The following is a 16347-nucleotide window of genomic DNA, read 5'->3' as shown; positions in this document are numbered from 1 at the left end:
TGGAGTGGATTCATCAACAACCAACAACAGAGCTTTTACTAAAGGTAAATAATATTTATTATTTTGCTGCTGTAACATTGTCAGTAATAAACTCAACTAATTTGTTAAGGTTAAGTATATAAGCTAGACTGTTTTCTTTAAGAAAGAGCACCACTTTTGTGAAGATGGTGAGTTTTAACATAATTCCAATGTAATTCTCATTAAAAGAGGAAAAAACACATTTAAATAGATTAAATACAAGAGAATGACTAAATTAACTACACTGATCAAAGCAAATGATCCACTAATTTTTACATTTAGTGACATGAGTGGTAGACTCAGTGGTCAGGTTGGTGAAATAAGCCTTCTTGTGTGTAACTATGACTTTTAAGGACCAATGTATTGTAATAATGTAAAATTTGGTGAAATGAGCAAATTACTTTTTTTCATATAAAACATCTATTTACTACATATGGAATTTAAAACCCTCTGAGTCAAAGAGTTCGATGTTTTCACAAATGAAACATATGTGACCAGCAGTATTGAATTTATACAGTGGCTTGCAAAAAGTATTCGCCCCCTTGAACTTTTCCACATTTTGTCACATTATAGCCACAAACATGAATCAATTTTATTGGAATTCCACGTGAAAGACCAATACAAAGTGGTGTACACGTGACAAGTGGAACAAAAATCATACATGATTCCAAACATTTTTACAAATAAATAACTGAAAAGTGGGTGTGTGTTGACTCAATGTTTTACTTTGTATATGTTCATAATAATAACAACAACAACAACAACAACAATGATAATAATAATAATAATAATTATAATAATAATAACAACAATAATAATAATCCTTTTTAGAAACATGAGCCATGAACCTGTTAAAACCAAACATAACTGCAACATAACTAAACATTCTGCTGGCCGAGAACAGTTTCAGCTCTGGCCCCAGATGTCAGCCTAATGTGTACCTTGATCAAGCCATATAATAAAAACATAATAGTGCAAAAGTAACATGTCAAACTCTGTTCACACAGTGAATGGACTGATTCTTATATGGCGCTTTCTATTCTCCCGGATTATAGAGAACAGTAGATAGAGCTCAAAGTGCTCTATTCACAGGGCACATATGGGTCCACAGGTGTGCATGCGCTTGTCAAAATAAAAGACGCCACACCAGATAAGAAGTTGCAACGCTACATGTATAAATAAGATTTTCTGGAGGAGGACAGACATTTGTTTAGAACTCTTACAGATGTCAAAGAAGCAAGCTCCTTTACAATTACTTTGGTGTTCCTCCACCTCCAAAGAAATGTCAGAAGGAGTCCAAACCACAAAAGAAGCGCCAGATTCTCGGAAAAGTGGTTACAGGAGGTGAGCTGACTTCAAACAAATGATGAACGCACAGAGATGTGGTGCAGAATAAACGGCATATTCCGATAAGTAGGTGACCTGCTCTACACCTCCTGAGCTTATCTGCTCTTGCTCTTGACGAAGGCGGTCGCATTTTTTTCCTCTCCTCCTCCTCTCCCTTAGCTTCCCTGCTTAGCCTCTTATGTCCTTGTCTAGTCTCGTGTTTTTTGTATGACTTTTCCTGGAACAATCTCTCACAGTCTGTTTTCTAAAACCTAAAGAGGAATTATGGATTTGATCAACTGGTCTCTGAATGCAATTGACACCCCTTTTCTCAACGAGAAGTCTGGGCTTGGGTGAGCCTGACTGCTGAAGATTTCTACCTATTCGGAACCATGATAACAGGCTTCTGGCTGATCGGAGCTGGCTTGGTCCTGGCTTATCAAGAATTAAGAAAGCGGAACCGCTGTTCAAACCTCCACAAGGCTGCCCGCTGAATTGAAACGATGGGACGAGGCGTGAGTTTCTCAAAATGGGCTCATTGAGTGCAGCACAGATAAGATCTTGAAAGGCTACGGTTGCTGTGAATACTCAGAATAAGATCTCTGAGTGCAGACTGATTACATCTCGAAGGGCTCGCCGGCATAACATCTCTGAGCGTAAATTGATGACATCTCGGGAGGCACACTGTCGTGAGTTTTTCAGAATCAGCTCCTTGAGCACAAGAATGACAACATCACAGAACGCAAGTATGGCGAAGCTCATGCTCTCAACGGGAGATTGAGAGACCAGTGTTGGACTGTAGAACTGCTTTGAAATTCATATAGCTGTTCGCACTAAAAGTAAAAAGCACCTTCACTTCATGTGGATACCTTCTCGGCGCCAGCTGCGGTTGCAAGGCTGGAGCTGTACAACAACACCCTGATTACAGACTGTGTTTAGTCTGTTCCTTCCTATTCTATGCAAGGCCACCTGGGTTGGCTGGAAGACTGTTTACTTAGCCTGGCACGGCGAAGGACACTGTCTCAGCTGAACCTGGACACGCACACATACATATACACCGATATGCACACACTCATCCCCTCCTTTCCAAACGCCTTTCGACGCTTATTCCCTCCGATGCTGACGGTGGATCATGGAGACCAGCGTGACAGGCTGCAGGCCCGGATGTACTGTCTAAATCGGCTGTCTCTCACCCTTTACCCGCCTCGTTGCTTGTCATGTGTTTTTTGGTGTATTAAGAGTTTTTTCATGTGCTATGTGCAGAGGTGTTTTTTTTCTGTTCCCAAACTGATCTCCCTGTTGGAGCTCAGTCTGGGGAGTTATTTTTTTCTCCTTATCTTTCCTCATGTTGTGCTTTTCCATGTTATACCCTCTGACCTGTCTTCCCCATGTGATGTTTTGTGTAATGTATGTATGGTCGGAGGGTAAGATGGCGCCGCCATTGCGGCAATAGGTCGGCAGCCTTATGAAATTTCCCTTGTGGGACTAATAAAGGTATATCAATCAAACAACCCAGTGGTAGACACGAGATTGTATTGTATTGCAACATGGCATTTGGGTCTTCTAACCAAAATAGGAAAATAGGAACATAAATAGTGCCATTATTGCCAGACCCAACCAACATCTGGTTGACGACACCCTGCCATGGCTCCAGTCGGTCAGAAGTGCCAGCTTGATGCCGGATCCAGGGAAGACCTGTTTTCTATGAGCCTGGGCCACATAAACCAAACCACAATTGGGCCAGATGTGTCATGCCATCACATAAACAGTGCCATCTACCCCAGGCCTGGCCCATATATGGATGACATACCACTTATCATGCCAGAAGTCACCCAGCAGTGCCAGCTTGAGACCAGATCCGGCCAGACCTGTCTGCTATGTGGGATCTGACTTACAAGTGATAAATGCAGTCAGTGTTTAATTGAAGCAGTTAGTGTTTAAGATTTATTTACAACTAACTAGACATTAAGTACCAATTGAAAAATGACTAAATATTCAATGCAATTAGTTGTAATAGAAACAAAAAAATGAAAGATGAATTTTACATTATGGATTTATCTCTTTTTTTGATACCACTGCAGGTCCCAAGGCAGTGATGGAGATGACCACTAGATCTTTTCATCAACTCAACACAACCACTGCACCTGTTTACCAGTACGCTGAGTTGAGACATTCTCTCAACACTATGTGTGCCATTTTTCTCTCCCTGGTCTCTGTCCTCGGTGTGCTCGGGAATGGAGTTGTTATCTGGGTGGCTGGGTTCAAGATGAAGAAAACTGTTAAAGCAGTTTGGTTTCTCAACCTTGCTGTGGCCGACTTCTTCTTTGTGCACTTCTTCCCATTACCGTGACATCCCTGTTACTGTCTCATTGGTCTTTTGGCCAAGTCATGTGTAAGCTAAACACCACTTTAGGCTTTCTAAACTTATCTGTTAGTGTCAGCTTTCTGGTGGTGATCAGTGTGGACAGGTGTGTTTCTGTGGTGTGGCCGGTCTGGGCTCACAACCACCGAAATGTACGTAAGGCATCCTATGTGAGTCTGTGTGTTTGGATGGTGAATCTGATATTCAGCATTCCATGGTTTTTCTTTATGGAAACAAAGGAAATGAATGACACTAAAGCCAAAACCATCTGCTTGCACAAGTTTGACCTTCATGATGACTTTAAACCATCATCTTTCATTCAGCTGGCATTAGTCTCCGCTTTTCTCCTGGGATTTGCAGTCCCCTTCTCTGCCATCGTCTCCTGTTATGCCGTCACAATCCATCGCCTGAGAAGAAGCAGCACTCTGGCAAGGAAATCAAGTCACACTTTTAAGATCATCACTGCCATAATCATTGCTTTCTTTCTGTGCTGGGCTCCCATTCACATTATGGGTCTAATTGAACTTGAGAAACACAGATCTGCTGCTACAAGTGGAACATTAGAGCATGTCCTGGCTATCGGGATCCCTATCACCATCTGTTTGGCTTGTCTCAACAGCTGCCTGAATCCACTGCTGTATGTGTTCATGGGCCAGGATTTTAAGAATCAAGTCCACAAATCTATCCACAACATCTTGGAGACTGCCTTCCAGGAAGAAGTTCCTCCAAATGCAACCACTCAGAACAATAAGAAGTCAGTGTCTGTCACACAGTTGTAATGTGATTAAAGAGATAAATACATTGTACTGTACATAGTGACTTTAACTGTGTCTAACAAATAAACTTTTCTTTAAATTCATGGATCCTCTCAAATTATACAGTTAATCTCTTTTGATTTAATAACATGAATTTTAGGATTGTTGATCAAAAGCATTCTCTTTTTTAAGTATATTATATATTATTACTGTGATATTGTACAGCAAGTCTATACTACCTGTGACTGTCTCGGTCCCTGTGTCTTTTGCCCAAGTTTTGATTTTCGCAATAATTTTGTATTTGTGTTTATTTATCATGGGGTTTGTACTTTAATTTACAAATTGTGGAAATTGATTGTTTTCTTTCTGGTTGTCTTGGTTTTGTGTTTACGTTTTCTTACTTTTTACTTTTTTTTTTTAACCTAGTTTTTCTCTAATTTTAAGTTTATCCTGTCTGTCCTGTTTTCACCTTCCTAATTTCAGAACTGTTGTCTCTGTGCTTCTTGTCTTGTGACTTCCTGTTTGACCTTGAAGCGAGATCGATCAACTGCAGACCAGACAACAAACGACGGAGGCACCAGACAAGTGCTATCAAACGATGAGTTTATTAACACCCGAAGAGAAACATCAGCATATGGCTTCCTCTGTCAAAAATACATTGAATGCTGGTTTTATAGCATAGAAAATTAACGCCCACACATAAACGCCAATACAGGTCAAAAAATACATTGTGTACAGTCATTGTTTACAGACAAGGGTATATCTTGTACATCTCTAATAACTATAAACAGACATAACTTAACAGACATAACTTCTCTTTTCTATAACACCTGCCTTTTAAGGTAATAAACTTCAAGCTTCAGGGTCTCTAAGAGCTAATAATGGACCCTCGTCATCAATCACTAAGTAGACAGAATTGGCGCAGGTCTCAAAAAGAAGCAGAAGACACTGGGCCTTCGCTCAGGCCTGCTACTAGATTAATATGTGTATTGTAAGCATGCATGCAATTAACCTGCTATGTGCTCATCTTCCCTCAACATGTATCACCTGGACACTCTCACCAGTGAAGCTTAAAACCCTCTTGGATGGAACATCAACTCTAAACAAGCACAGATATGCATTGTGTATAGAATGAACTCAACCTGTGAATAGAATGAATGTGATGACAAACATATTCAATGCAATATGAACCCTGTAAGAAATATTACTGATAAAATAATACTGTAAACCATGTTATTAATGCATTCATCATAAGGCAGATTATATCGTAGCAATAAAAGAATCTCTGAATCCCAACAACCTTCATTCATTTGAATGAGCTCTGGTGCCAGAGTGCCATGTGAGGGTTTTACCTAGTGAGCTGTGTGTTTGTAGCTAGTGAGCTGTGTGAGTGTTTGGTGGTTGCAGCTAGTGAGCTGAAGCTTGTGATTGTTTGCTCCTGCTTGGCGGAGAGGAGTGTGTTTGGTTACTAACCCTTTTCTGACTTACTTTTCAGTTTACTGACCGGCGTTTGAGTTTTGTTTTGTTTCTTTAAATGGTGATAGTGGCTTATCCGTCTCTTTTAGTTGAGTTATTAATAGAAACTTTAATAAAACTCTTTAATTTAATCATTTTGCCTCTCTGTCTCCTTTTTTTTCCGACCGGACACTTTTTGTTACTTTCCTAATCGCCTGGACCCTTTTAGGGAACGTAACAGCTAGTTCTACAACTCATTTGATGAGAAATCATTAAAATCACAGAAAACACATTACATATACCAGCAGAGGGAGGTGTTTTATATAAACGCTTCAGTGTTAAAGGGCAGCAGCCTAAAGAGGAAAACAAGCCTTCAGGTGGCTCTGTTTTATATACAAATGGTAGATACAGGAGATGTGAGTTCTCCTTCCTTTATTTCATTTTGTTAAACAGATTTATCTATTTATCCTTTATGCTCATGTACACATTCTTTTACCTTTTCTCCACAATTTTCTCGTAACAAAATCCACAACACCAAATCATACTGTTAACCCACATGGTTACTTTGTTTTCTGTCTATAAATATACAAAATAACTGCATTAGCTCACAGAGTCCTTTACAAAAAGTTTCTGTTTAGTATCGTTAACACTGATCAGTTTGCTTTGAATCCTTTTCTATATATCTTAAGATTCACATACAAAGGTTTTCAGTCTTTAGAATTGCATTTGGATTAGATAACTCACACTAGTAACCTGTTTTAGGCAGTAAAGGTAGAGATGAGACAACTAAGTTGTGTTCTGTCTGCAGGCTCTTTCTCATCTGTTGTCAGGTCATCAGCCTACCATACCCAGCTTTTAGTTCCCCTTGTGGCAAAGCTGCACAATTACATTTCCATAAACCCATGTAAATTCTTTTTAATACTAAAGTAAGCAAGACCTCTTCACCAATTAACTGGTAAAACAAATTATATTTGTGACCATATATTTGCATCATAAAACACAGGTATGCTTTTACTCCATTGTCAGTGTGTTTGAGATCATTGTCATTGCAGCTCAGTTTCAAACTGGGACTACTTCAGATTTTTTAAAAAGGTTAAAGGGGATTTTTAGGTTTTATTGTGACATAAATGTTTCTTTTTTTCTTCAAAGCAATTATAAAGAAAACATGATGAATGAATAAGTTGGGACTCATCCTGGATTCCTGTCCTTGGTCCCCATTTATCTGTAAGTGATCATGCACCTGTTCTTGGAGCAACTTCAGTGTTTCCCAGTAATGAGCAAAGCAAGGCTTTGTGAAAAAAATGACACATTCAAAGCCGTTATGCAATAGTTTCAAAACAATCTGAAACCAAGCTTGACAGTGACACCTACTGGCCACTTTTGCTATTGTCACATCTTGATAATACTCCCTGTGAAATAATGATGCATTGCATTGCTACCAATGCAGAATTCTCAAGAATGATTAATGCATGTTTTGGAGAAATACCCATAAAAACAAGGAAGGAAAATGCTGAGACTTAAAGAAAAGCTGTGACTGTAACATACACGTGTATTCTGGGATCTGGCAGCATATTGTATTGACTAGCAACTAGCTGTGTTTTTCGATAGCCCAGGACACAGCTGTGGACTTCTCAGTGTCAAGCAGTGTGCACACCCAGAAGTCCTGTACAATTCATAACTAAAATAATATATTCAAAACAGAAAATACTTGTGATTGGCTATCAATGGAGAGAGGCCATGGTTTAAACTTTAGCCCTCCCTAGTTAGTCCTCCTTGTGGCCTTTCCGCATGGCAATCGTATCTGTCCTCCAGTCAGGGTCTTGTGCTGTATGAGAAAAGTCTTCCCTAGTTCTGCAGGTGTTACAGATAGGTTTTATCTCTACATTTTTTTCCTCTAGGGTGGGGTCAGCCTTAAAGTGTCTGTACCTTGCTGCGGGACCACAAATACAGGAACACCATCCTCCCATAACCCCCACACATTCCTAAGGCAGCTGCTCCTTGGTTATGCTCTGTGTTAGTGTCAGGGTGTACCAGTCTACCTTCAACACCCCTTCACACCAAGGAGTTAAATACTTTCTAATAACGAGTTTATCAGCTTTAATTGCAGTGTATGTTCGTAATAATGTTAAAAAGAAACTGAAATGTGTTTCTAACAGTGACTCATGTGTAAATAGATAACTTTTGCATGGCCGCTTGAAAACCTCTTCAAAAATAGATAAGGCAAGAAATATATAACTACTTACAATAGTAATTTCAAACATATATAACAAAACACCTATTATCTAGTTTGCACATAAATCAGACTGGAAACTTGTTGAATAGGGGGATTAATCGAAACCTGAGAGTTCAAAGTTCTTCGTAAAGTAAACAAGTGAAAAAAAAAAAGGGTTACACATATCCATGTGACTATGAGAAAGGAATTCATACAGGCTAAACTAACTTGCACACACACATAAATACAGACATGCAAAACAACATGGAGCAAGAAGCCACATGTGTTGAGTAACTGTGGTAGTTTATGATATAGTTTTGGTTTTGGTTGAACTATGTAAGACCTAGTGGATAAGAAATGGGCATTTGTTTCTTTATTTAATTCTTATTTGATGGGAATCATAATTTAGTTTTACATTAATTAAAGTACTTTTGCTCAGCAGCTACACAGTGATTATTGGACTTAACTTTCTCACCCAACTCCAGGCAGTGACAGCTATTATGATACACATAACAAATGCCACTTTGAGTACACATTCAAGTCAAAGGACAGGCAGTTACACTTCCATTTTATTAAAACAAATTTTTTAAAAGAAAACAAACAACCGCGTTGTCTTATTTTTGTTTCTAATGGTTTTATGAATACCAACTTCTCATGGTTCAACTCCACACAGAAAGGGCCCGGTCACACAGTCGATTTGAAAACAGGACTCTCTTTTCTGTGTTAACCATCATGCTGCCCCATATTTCAAAACGGTTTTCCTGAAACCTTTGGTGTTCCTTTTTCATGTTTATTTCCAAATTGAAAGTCACAGTGACATCTGTGAGATATGTTACCACTATTAGGATTTTTTTTTCATCATCATGGCCTTTGTCATATTGGTCCATTTGATTGACCTTTATTATAATTATGTATTTATTTTATTAGATTTTCGGGTTGTTACAGACGGGACAGACATGACTGGGGATAGGACAGGGAGAAAGAATGAAAGAAAGAATGAGATGGAGAGAAGAGATGGTGAGAAAGGGGAAAGAAAAACAAAAACAAACAAAACACCTGGATCACCTGTATGGAGATAAGAAAACACACGAGAAAACAAACAAAAAGAGCAACATAATAAATACAACACCATCACAATAAACTAGTTTACAGTAGATAACAGTAGATACTAAATATTACCTGTTATTGTGCAGTACGCAAGATTGACAGCGCACAATGTGCTTTGAGGTAGGAGCCAAGAAAGGTGTAGTTTGTGTCTGTGAACACCCGTGTGAACACCCGTGTGTACACCCGTGTGTACACCTGTGTGTACACCTGTGTGGATCAGCACGCTTGTTTATATTCTAATTTTTCCATGCCTCTCATCAATCGTAAAATTCCATGAACTCTATGAATCAACATGTCTTTACTTGCAGTCAAGGAAAGTAAATAATCATTAGTGAGCTATAATTATTAGTGACCTGTATGCTTGGGCAGCGGTTTTGATTTTCAAGAGATATAAATTTATGATAACTTTGCAGATTCAGATTGTTTAGTTTATCTCATAAATTCGTCATCATCACAGCTCTTTGCTTCTTCATCACATTCTTAACTGGAATCTAGACCTGCAACCTCAAACCTGCAAAAAAATTGTGTTGCTGTATGACATAAAAATAAAACATAACAACCTGCACGCCTCATAAAGCCATATGTTATTCGCAGTGGAAGACAGAAAGCATGTCAAAGGTTTATATTGCGACATTTTACTATTTCATGACAAAATTAGTTGTTGTTTTTTTTAAGGGCAGCAACAGAAAAGTTGGGACAGGGGCAACAAAAGGCTGGAAAAGTAAGTCATTCTAAAAGAAACCGCTTGAGGAAACATTTTGTAACTAATTGGGTTAACTGGCAACCAGTCAGTAACAAGACTGAGACAAGATTACCTTAAATAGGCAGAATAAGTAAAGATGGGCAAAGGTTAAAAAAGGCTATATCAATAAATTGTGGAATGATCTCAGAAATTACGAAGCCTATGAATAGACTTAAAAATGGGCTTTAAAAAAGTTTTGATTTTCGTGAACAAAATGCTCTCATGACTCATTGAGCGAAACTGCTGGCCAGCCAATCAGTGGCATGCAGTCTGACAACGTCACAATTTAGTACCTGGTCGGATCGCTTGGAACCCCAGCCGAGCAGATACTAAAAATTGTACCTGGTATCAGGTTCTATGGCCTAATGGAAAATCTGAAAACCATGGTGAACCATGTCAAGTCAATCTGAGTAGGTACTAATAGAAAAGGGGCTTTAGTTGTAATTTGTTTATTTTCTAGTAGTATTCTGGTTAGGATTTATTTTGTATCATCCCACGTGTTCTTTTTATTACATTCCCCTTGTGTCTTTTGTGTTAAATATGATTGTACCAGAGTCTTCTAAATATTTGTCAATGACTTTCTGTTGTACTTTGATTGTTGTGTCTCTTTTGTAGTTTTACTTTCCTGTCATGTTGGGTTTTGGTTAGTTTTCATGTCATACTGAATACTGCCTGCTTGTCAGCCTTGTGTGTTTCACTTTATATTTCTTGGATTGTTTCATATATACACTACCAGTCATACGTTTTGAACAAACTGTCTCATTTAATGGCTTTTTATTTTCACTTTCTACATAGATACACACTGAAGACGTTAAATATATGCAGCAAGATATATGAAATTGTTTAGCAAAGAAAAAATTGATAAATAAATCGATAAATATGTCTTATATTTTAGATTACTCAAAGCAGCCACCCTTTGCTTTGTTGACAGCGCTGTGAACTCTTGGTCTACTCTCAATGAGCTTCATGATGAGCTCCATCAGTTGTGTTGTGCAGAAGTCAGGTTGGTACATAGCTGATACTCCTATTAGACAACTGTTAGAATTAATATTAAGGCAAGAACCAAATAGCTAAGTGAAGAGAAACAACAGTTCATCATTAGTTTAAGAACTCAAGGTCAGTCAGTCTGGAAAATTGCTAAAATTAAAAAAAAAAAAAAAAAAATCAGGCCTTTATGGTTTGCTGCTAAGAAACCACTACTAAGGAAAAGTAAGAAGCAGAAGAGATTTGTTTAGATCAGGAAACATGAGGAATGGATATTAGACCAGTAGAAATCTGTGCTTTGGTCTGATGAGTCCAAATTTGAGATCTTTAGTTCCACCCGCTGTGTGTTTGTGTGACGCAGAAAAGGTGAACAAATGATCTCTACATGCATGGTTCCCACTATGAAGCATGGAGGAGGAGGTGTGATGGTGCTTTGCTGGTGACACTATTGCGGATTTACTCCAAATTGAAGGCACACTGAACCAGCATGGCTACCACAGCATCCTGCAGCAACATGCCATCCCAGTCGGTTTGCGTTTAGTTAGACCATTGTTTATTTTTCAACAGGTCAATGACCCCAAACACACGTTAAGGGTGTGTAAGGGCTATTTGGCCAAGAAGGAGAGTGGTGGAATGCTGCATTAGATGGCTTGGCCTCCACAGTCACCTGATCTAAACCCAACCAATATGATTTGGGATGAGATGGACCTCAGAGTGAAGGCAAGACAGCCAACAAGTGCTCAGCATCTCTGGGAACTCCTTCAAGACTGTTGGAAAACCATTTCAGGTTACTACCTCATGAAGCTCATCAAGAGAATGCCAAGAGTGTGCAAAGCAGTAATCAAATCAAAGGGTGGCTATTTTGAAGAATCTCAAATATAAAACATATTTTGAATTATTTCACATTTTTATTTGCTGCATAATTGTATATCTATTCATTCATAGTTTTGATATATTCAGTGAGAATCTGCAATGTAAATAGTCATGAAGATAAAGAAAAACATTAAATGACAAGGTGCCCAAACTTCTGACTGGTAGTTAGATATCTAACTAATCCTCAACTTTTGTTATAACTGTTCCAAAAAGAACTTTCAATCCTTTTTGGAAAATATAGATGCATTTTCAGACTAAAGAGAAAAGAGGCGCATTAATACCTATGGCACTTGGAAATCTATTACCAATTCCATAGGTAACAGATAATAATTTTTCAATCTTTCAATGCTGAAAGGTAGGGATGGGAATTGATAAGAATTTAGTGATTCTGATTCCATTATTTCTATCACTTAGAGTCATTTCCTTATCTATTCCCATTGGCTCCACTTTGAGAGTCACTACTATCTCTAAGAAGCATATTAAAGACATTACATTACATGCAAATTAATTATATGCTGCATGGTCAAATGATTATGCATGTTGGAGGTATTTCCCCCTCTCTGTGTTTGGTCATTACTCAAAAGTAAAAATCTTAAGTAAAATACAAACGTTATTACACAGGACACTTTTCTTGAAAGTAAGGAGAAAGACATTGGTTATAGTACTCGTTGCGTTACTTTCATGTTGCTCCGTAAAATAATCTGAAATATACTGTCTCATAATTACCAATTAATACACCTACAAGCTACAGCCCCACACACCAACACAAATCCCTATTCTAGTGAGGACACACGTGATCCTTCTCTTAGTATTTAGGTATGAACACAAAGCCGACAGCACAAAGCAAAGATGAAAATCAGCACAAAGAGACTTCGAAGCGTTTGTCACAGTGATTCTACTGTAGAAACATGAGCAGATAGAAACGGAGGCTGTGGCCTGACTGCTCATTAGTTTGTTACCTGTTGAAGTTCAGCAGCGGTTTCACCAGAAATGATAGCTCACTTCATCACAGTGCTGGGCAGGGGTCAGAATTTGCTCAGCTTTAACATCAGTCTGGGTTCTTGGGTAGCTTAGCGTTACCATGGTGTCTGTGCAGGTGCTTGCGAAGAGCCGAAGTTGTGGTAGCAATATAATGCAGTCGTTTCTGTCCTGGAGCAGTCTCCACATTACCATCGTGCTTTCATCCTTTTGTGCAATAAAAATAAAAGTTATGTCCATATCCATGCTGTAAAATGCACCACTATTTTCCTCCTCCAACACACATCATGGTGATAGTGTAAAAACAGGAACTAGACTTAACATGAAAGGACAGAGAAACCAGACAGAACACAGAAAGCCCAAGCAAATACGGGATTATGACCAAGGAGACAACGTATAACAAAAAACAGAGACTAGATAGACAATAACAAGATATAACTAGAAAGCGAAAATTTCAGAAGAAATTTTGTGTGCCTATGCCGCTGGTAATCAGTGTAGTTTGCCATTCATACAGCTACAGAGAGCAAAACTCAGCAGAGCAGCCATTCTCCACCATGAACTATGGTAAAAACAAACACCACTCGCGCCTCACAGATGACAGCTTACAGTTTTGGGTAAAGATGAAGTGACTTTGTACAGCGCCGATTTGCAGGCACGCTGTGCACACAGGTTCATGAGCAGAAGTCCCATTGTACCACGGCAGACCCGACAATGTTTGCATGAACACGCTTTGAAGCATTATGTTATGGACCACTTTTCACACATGGTTGGTGTACCCACACAGCCGGCTGTAGCTTTTTCAACTCACAGCCCGACACACACCCAAAAAAACAGCCGAGAGCACAGACTTCGCCAGAGAGGCGTGATTGCAGATGCCGCTCAGGTGGGTCCACCTCCCTGCAGCGGCACTGCAGACCACGCCCGCCACACACATCAATCACGTAAAATAAATATTTATGCACTTTTGCATTCACTTTTTGTTTTTTGTTATTTTTACACAGTGTTCTGAATGATTAACAATGGTCTACAGCCAATCTTGTGTATTATTATACAAACTTTGGTTGTAAGATGCCCTACCTGGCCCCCTGGCAAAAGCTTTGCTAGATCCGCCCCTGCACAGTTACCAGCTGTCAGCTAAAAAAAAAAAAAAAAGCTTGGTGTTTATTTCTCTCAGAAACAGTTCATAACTTCCTTCAACTCATTCATGTCACCTAAAAAAAGGTAAACCTGTTTCTCCATCACCAGTTCAGCTCTGATGATTCAGTAAGGTCATCTCCTGGTTTCGACCAGCCGCTTCTACAGCTGTGGCTCCAGCAAACATCAGCTGATACTAGAAATTAAAATCAAATGAATTCTAACAACAGCTGATCAAGCTTAAACGTGCTGCTGTTGTTTAGCGCGATAAACAAACAAGAGAGAAAAGCCGATCATTGATCAGTTTCATGACTGAAGTTTGAACAGGCGAGAGAATGACAGGGAGGCTGTCATAAAGTTCAACATCAGTAACTTAGCGCCGCACACAGCTGTATAGAAACTCCATCGTGCTAGCTACCACGCAGTACGAGTTATAACTGATTGTAAAAAGTCAGCACAACGAAAATAAACTACACCTAAACTCGGTTTATATCTGACCCAAATAGAGTGCAGGTCATAACTTCTTACCTGAAATTCAGTTCACCTCACGCTCCGACCGGCAGCCGCCTGCTTCTCCTGCCTTCGGTTTCCCTGATCCACGATCTACCACCGTCGATCGGTGCGGTCGCTCGCCGCCTCGTTCCCGCATGTTCTTTCTGACACACACCGGTGGATAGCTGCCCTCGGTTGTAGCTCCGGCGTCAGCGACTCACCAAACAACTCAGTTATTTTTCCACATCGACCAGCATCTGGACAATCCACCGCCTTTCACTGTTTGTACCGTTACTAAAAACCCCTCATCGGCTCATAAAACGAAAAATAAGTCCAGCTATGACCCTGAGTCAAAAGACAGCCAGCTCGGGTTAGCTAGCTACCTGTCTAGCTCTTTGCAGGCACCGAAAACATCAGAGCTAATATGGGATGTCTTGGTAACACGAGCAGATATTTGAAGTTTACATCTGGCCAATCCACCACCTTTCACTGTTTATACCGTTACTAAAATGAATAAATAAATAAATCATCGGTCCATATAAACGAAAAATAAGTCCAGCTGTGACCACGAGACATTGCGAAGGACCGGGGTGAAACCATAGTAAGCCGCCTCACTGTCATCCAGGCCGGCTGTAGCTTGTTAGCAAAGCGCGCTAGCTAGCTAGCCAGCTAGCCTCAGGCAGAAACGACATCGTCAGAACAGTGTTGCTAATATGGGATGTTTTGACAAAGCGAGCAGATATTTGAAGTTTACACAACTACATTCTCGCCCGAAAATATCTTAAAAGTTTATTTTGTGACCTAGAAACAGTATTAAGAGGAAAATAAAAACTAAGTGATGGCCGCCATTGTTTGACTCGGCAGAGGCCTGCTATGAATTGTGGGATATTGAGTTTTCCACCAAGCATTACCGTAACTTTTGAATGATTTAGCAACCTTAAAATTCCAATGGCTCCTGAAAGCAGCGACGCTGTGCGCACCGTTGAAATTGTCATCATTACGGTAATCCAAATAAGGGTAGACAGGCTGTACCACTCCCGGCATACCACTAGAGAGAGCCAACACACCACAAATGAAGTTTGAAATTTGTTTCAATGGGACCAAAAGATGGAGCCAACACACCACAAATGAAGTCTGTTTATTTGGCGCCAAAAGATGAATTAGCCTAAATTTGCACTAAAATATTAATATTTAAAAACTATAAAATTCATAAAGACCAAAAGTCATAGCACACCATTCCAGATCCGGCCGCACAAAATGAGGTAACATATATGAAGCTTGTCTCAAAACTGCATGGGCGAGTTTCAGCTGCAAAATTTCAGGCGGAAACTGGAGAATAATAATAACTAGAAAGCGAAAATTTCAGAAGAAATTTTATGTGTGCCTATGCTGCTAATCTGTGTAGTTTTCCATTCATACGGCTACAGACAGCAAAACTCAGAAGAGCAGCCATTCTCCACCATGAATTATGGTAAAACAAACACCGCTCGCGCCTCACAGATGACAGCTTACAGTTTTGGGTAAAGATGAGGTCACTTTGTACAGCCCCGATTTGCAGACGCTGTGCACACAGGTTCATAAGCAGAAGTCCCTCTGTACCACGGCAGATCCGACAATGTTTGCACGAACACACTTTGAACCAGTACGTTATGGACCACTTTTCACACATGGTTGGTGTACCCTCCCAGCCAGCTGTAGCTTTTCAACTCACAGCCCGACACACACCCAAAAACAGCCGAGAGCACAGACTACGCCCGAGGGTGTGATTGCAGATGCCCTCAGGTGGGTCCACCTCCCTGCAGCGCACTGCAGACCACGCCCGCCACACATATCAAACACGTAAAATAAATATTTATGCACTTTTGCATTCACTTTTGTTTTTTGTTATTTTTACACAGTGTTCTGAATG

General features: G+C 39.7%; 1 long non-coding RNA gene and 1 pseudogene across 1 annotated transcript; one reads left to right on the top strand and one right to left on the bottom strand.

The window, feature by feature from the left end:
• Window positions 1–3424: 3424 nt before the first annotated feature.
• LOC116311752 lies at window positions 3425–4565 on the top strand (annotated as a pseudogene).
• A 4583-nt stretch (window positions 4566–9148) lies between these two features.
• On the bottom strand, window positions 9149–14520 carry LOC120436925. The gene is made up of 3 exons (XR_005610675.1): window positions 14475–14520; window positions 12794–13019; window positions 9149–9193 (listed from the first exon to the last, which is right to left on the bottom strand). It is a non-coding gene; the product is annotated as an uncharacterized LOC120436925 (long non-coding RNA).
• Window positions 14521–16347: the final 1827 nt, after the last annotated feature.

Source organism: Oreochromis aureus, unplaced genomic scaffold (genome assembly GCF_013358895.1).
Source record: "Oreochromis aureus strain Israel breed Guangdong unplaced genomic scaffold, ZZ_aureus HiC_scaffold_356, whole genome shotgun sequence".
NCBI classification, from domain to species: domain Eukaryota; kingdom Metazoa; phylum Chordata; class Actinopteri; order Cichliformes; family Cichlidae; genus Oreochromis; species Oreochromis aureus.
Note: the sequence above shows the minus strand (reverse complement) of the source record. Positions and strands in the feature narration are given on the sequence as shown.